We start from the raw sequence: 5,293 nt of genomic DNA, 5'->3' as shown, positions 1-5,293 counted from the left end.
TCTAAAAGTTTTTCTCAACCACTACTTCAATTTCAAACTCAATCTCAATCAATTTCTCAAATTCACAAGTTCAATAATTTCTTCAAAATACTGTCCATCAATATCATTTATTCATATTCCATTCAAGATAAACAATTTATATATTCATCATACTAAAATTTACATTCAGGAAGTCCAAACTAAAATTTATTACAACTTTTATACAAACTTTGTACAAGCTGCTCAAGACCCATGTACATGTCCATACATTTATGTGCAATATATACATCAAAAGAAATATTCTGATTAGGGTATAAATTATACCGAAGACTTCAAGTGATGACTTCACACACCTCAAGACTCGATCTGCTGCTCCTCTAATCTCTGTATCTGCGACAGCAATAAAAGCTATCGCTGAGTACTAAGACTCAGTGGTGCACAATATACTAAAATAATCTTTATGCAAAACTTAAAGCACATTCATTCAAAAATTTGACTAAACATGAAAATTAAGTACAATTATGCATTGTAAGATTTTACATGTAAACCAAGTTTATTTCAAAGTATCAAAACACATTTCACAAAACCCACAGTTAAATCATGCCATTCGAAATAAATAGAATCTCAATAGCCAGAGGCTAAGAGAAATCATGTCACAAGGCTAGCTAGCTCAAATATATGGATATCCATTCACATCCTCTTCTACTGGCACACCTCAACACTTCTCCAGAGAAGGAATCAAAATTCGAAACTAATTACCCCCACTAGTCGTGCTAGTGAGGTGTTCAAACATATGGTCATGATACTGTGGTTTTAAAACTTATCTTAACAATTTGCTAAATATTGTCATTTCAAATATACACAATAAATTTCACAATTTGAATCAAAACATCATAAATAAGGTCACAATACTTTCAACAATTCAAAGCAACAATAATATGCATATTTCATTCATTTAATCAATGAATTTTTTTTTTTTAAAGCATAGTAATATTGTGCACAAACCTCAAACGAGTCGTCCTTTAGCCTCGACTCGGTTCCTCGGGTTCCTTCCCGATATTCTTTTCAACTGAAACACACAATTTTACAATGTTTCAGTACTAGAACTTAAAATAAATTCAAAATAAACTTAGCTTCACATTTACCTAACTCTAACGTGTTAAATTTGACGTTCTCGAAATTTTGTGTTTCGGGTTACTATTCACTGCACTATTCAAGTCAAAATATTGACTTTCTAAGGCTTAATGGGTATGGGAACTCCAACTTCACCCACATACCACATTTTGGTCACCAAACTTGTTGGTTTTGGTCATTTGTTTAAAGCTTAGGTCATTTTGGCAAAATTGCCAATTTTCGGTTTGGTTTTCCGGTTGCACTATTCCATTGGTCGATCTACTGTTGGAATTTGACAAAACTTCCTTCATAGAAAATGTTCCTTATTGTCTTAAGTGTATTCTCATTTTTGGATCACCTCAATCGGAGTTTTGTAGCTCAAGTTATGGCCAAAATAAGTTTACTGTTCACGTGCACTGTTCATACTGCAATTTAGGTGCTGGCAGATTTTTGGTCCAACTTTGGTCAATTATTTGATCAAGTTAAGTTCATAATTTGGTTTCACTTTCTTCATATGAAATGTTGTACTATGTCTTAGGTTTCCATCGGTTCAAGAATCGCCTAAATCCGAGTTTTCTAGAGAGAGTTATAGCTATCCAAACTTTGCTGCTCAACTAAAAATCTGCAGAATTTCAGTACAGAAATTTTAACTTTGCTCGATGATTTGAATGAGTTAATGGCCTAATTTGGGTTGGTGTTCTTCATGAAAGTTTTAGGTCTATATCATATCTAATTGCTGGTAAAATTTCAGGTCAATTTGACCTACCTAGCTCGAGTTATGACCAAATGAACAGTTACTGTTCATTTGGTCAGTTTTGGTGCAGGGCAGCCTGCAATCAATTCACTTTGGTCAATTGTTTTACCAAGTTTTGGTCAGTTTTTGGTCATGGTTCCTTAATGAAAATTGTGCTCTTTTATGTCTATTTTCATCTCCAATTGGTGGAATATCAATTGGACTTGTAAAATTGAGTTTTGGTCCTTCAGTGGGTTTGGTCATGCTGCCAGCAGCATGACCATTGACCTACGAATTTAGCTAATTTTTCCACCATTCCCATCCAATTTATTTGGTCCTAATTGATCATTATTTCATGTCACAATAGGTTAAACATGCCATTTATGCATTTCTCCAAATTTTAGTCCATAAACCCTAGCATTGAAACCTTAATCTCACTAACTCTTGCATTTAACTACTTCTAATAATTTTAATGTTAATCATTTCACTAAGTAAAGCTTCTAAACTCACTCAATTGCATCATATTCATGCAAACCACACTCCTCTCAAGCTGCCCAAAATTTCAATTTAATTCTTTCCCCATATTTGTTTCATTTAAATCAAGTTATTAGCTCACTTAATTACCTAAACATGCATTTGAATGGAAAAGTAACAATTTAACATACTAACCTTTTGTTAAAGCTTCAAAACCCTATCTTTAATTCTTCTTTCTTCTTGTAATCTCCTTCTTAAGTTGCAATAACAAGCTCTAGGGTGGTTTTTAAGAGAGTTATTTGGATTAAGTGAAGAAAATTAAGCTTAAATGTAAGCTTAAATGGAGGACCATTCATGGAGGAATTTGGGAGGAAAGTGGGGTGGCAAGGAAGAAGAAAATCCTAATTTTTTTCCTTTGGTTTCCTTTACACGTTTTTTTTTTTTTTTGGCTTATGGAAGACCCCTAATTCCCAAATTAAATAATTCAATTTATTACTTTAGTTATGACATCATGCATGATGTCATAACTTTTGACTTTTTCATTTTCATCTCTTTTTCTCTTTTTTTTTTTTTCTATTAGTTCTTTAATTTAATTCTCGATTCCGAAATTTTCTTTTCTCCGATTTTATTTGACAGTTAGGTCAGGAGTCAGCTCTCGGGGTCAATTGACCAAATTGCCCCTCGCCTGTTCATCCCGGTTTGCAAATAATCCAATATTTCTTCCGGCTCCCTGACCTAATTATTTGACTGACTTAACAGTTCTTTTTCATGATTTTCTCTTTTCCACTGTGTTCATAAGGGTCCTAAGGACCGCAGCGTCACTTTTTACGGTTCAAAATTTGAGTTTAAAACGACTTCGCGATGCGTTCAGGAGGTCACTCATCATTTGTGACTCTCGGCTCGTTTAACCTCTTATGTTTTGTTTTTCTTATTTATAGTTAACTAATTAAACATTACTAATTATTTGTGTTTATGGCTTCTCAAGTTGTCTTAAGTGTGGCCCTAATCCCATTAATTGTCCGGACCGACACCGGTCTCCGGAACAGTGAAATATACCAGGCTATATAACGGGGGTGTTACAATTCTCCCCCTCTTAAATAAATTTCGTCTCGAAATTTTACCTGGTTTCAATCTCTGAACAGTGTGGGTGTTGTCTCCTCATGTCCTCCTCTCGTTCCCAAGTAGCTTCTTGGCGAATGATGGTTCCACAAAGACTTTTACCAACGGTATCTGCTTATTCGTAGTCGCTTCACCTCATAAGCGAGAATCTTTATGGGTTCTTCTTCATATGTGAGGTCCGGATTCACTTCTATTTCTTCTCTTGGTAGTACATGAGATGGGTCGATCGATACCTCCTCAACATAGACACATGGAAGACATTATGTATCTTTTCCAACTCTGGAGGTAGTGCCAACCGATATGCCAAAGGACCCACTCTTTCCGTAACCTCATATGGCCCAATGAAACGAGGACTCGGTTTCCCCTTTCTGCGAATCTCATAATTCTCTTCCAAGGAGAAACTTTGAGAAAACTTTCTCACCCATGCATACTCAATATCCCTTCTTTTTAAATCAATATAGGACTTACGGATGCGATGCGGTCTTAAGTCGATCTCGGATCACCTTGATTTTCTCTTGATTTGTTGAACAATTTGGGTCCAATCATCTTTCTTTCACCCACGTCATCCCAACACAACGGGTTCTACATTTTACGCCATACAAAGCTTCATATGGAGGCATCCCAATGCTTGATTGGTAGCTGTTGTTGTAAGCAAACTCAATCAAAGGCAAGTGTGTATCCCAACTACCCTCAAACTCAATAACACAAGCCCGTAGCATATCCTCCAAGATCTGAATTACCCTCTCAGACTGGCCATGCATGCGTGGGTGGAATGCGTCTTGAAGTTCAATCTAGTTCCTAGGGCTCTCTCAAGACTACCCGGAATCTAGAAGTGAACCTAGGATCTGCATGCGATACAATGAATCGGCACTCCATGCAATCTCACAATCTCATCGATGTACAACCTGGCCAATCTGTCCAAATTGTAGTCCATCCGAACTGGCAGAAAATGAGCAGATTTAGTCAGTCTGTCAACAATGACCCAAACTGCATCATGACTCTTTTGTGTCCTCGGAAGTCCCATCACAAAATCCATCGTTATTCTCTCCCATTTCCACTGCATCGGTAGTGGATGTAACAACCAGTGGTACTTGATGCTCTGCCTTCACTTGCTGACAAGTTAGGCATTTGGATACAAACTCTGCCACATCTCTCTTCATACCCATCCACCAGTAATGCTCCTTTAGCCCTCTATACATTTTTGTACCACCAGGGTGCATGGCAAAAGGAGACTCATGTGCTTCCTTTAAAATGATCCTCCTCAATTCAACATCATTAGGAACACACATTCTGCCCTGGTGTAGCAATAGACCATCATCTCTGAGTGAGAATTACGGTTTCTTGCCTGTGGACTTCTTCCATCAGCTTCTGATACTTCTGATCATTCTGAGCAGCCATTCTAATCTGATCAATCAACACTGGCTGTACATGCCATGCAACTGCTGTCTGCCCCTCATCATTAATCTCTAAGCTGGCATGCAATGATCTTAACTCATGTACCAAAGACAAAGGAGTAACCCGTAGACTTGCCATAGTCTTGCGACTTAAGGCATCAGCCACAACATTAGCTTTCACGGTGATAGTCTATAATACAATCATAGTCTTTTATCAACTCTAACCATCTCCTCTGTCTCAAATTCAGCTCTTTCTGGGTGCCCAAATACTTCAAACTCTTATGATCTGTGTAGATGTAACATTTCTCCCCATACAAATAATGTCTCCAGATCTTAAGAGCAAACACAATGGCTGCAAGCTCCAAATCATGTGTCGGATAATTCCTCTCATGCGGTTTTAGCTGGCGTGATGCATAGGCAATGACATTTCGATCTTGCATCAACACACAACCTAACCCGTTGTGAGAAGCATCAGAATCAG

The 5,293-nt window shown here is 37.2% G+C and overlaps 1 long non-coding RNA gene across 1 annotated transcript; it reads right to left on the bottom strand.

The window, feature by feature from the left end:
* Window positions 1-348: 348 nt before the first annotated feature.
* LOC131182532 (uncharacterized) lies at window positions 349-3,145 on the bottom strand. Its single transcript, XR_009150811.1, has 3 exons — window positions 2,495-3,145; window positions 985-1,048; window positions 349-369 (listed from the first exon to the last, which is right to left on the bottom strand). It is a non-coding gene; the product is annotated as an uncharacterized LOC131182532 (long non-coding RNA).
* Between the last annotated feature and the right edge of the window lie 2,148 nt (window positions 3,146-5,293).

Source organism: Hevea brasiliensis, chromosome 8, assembly GCF_030052815.1.
Source record: "Hevea brasiliensis isolate MT/VB/25A 57/8 chromosome 8, ASM3005281v1, whole genome shotgun sequence".
Lineage (NCBI taxonomy): Eukaryota > Viridiplantae > Streptophyta > Magnoliopsida > Malpighiales > Euphorbiaceae > Hevea > Hevea brasiliensis.
This window is presented reverse-complemented; position numbering and strand designations above follow the sequence as displayed.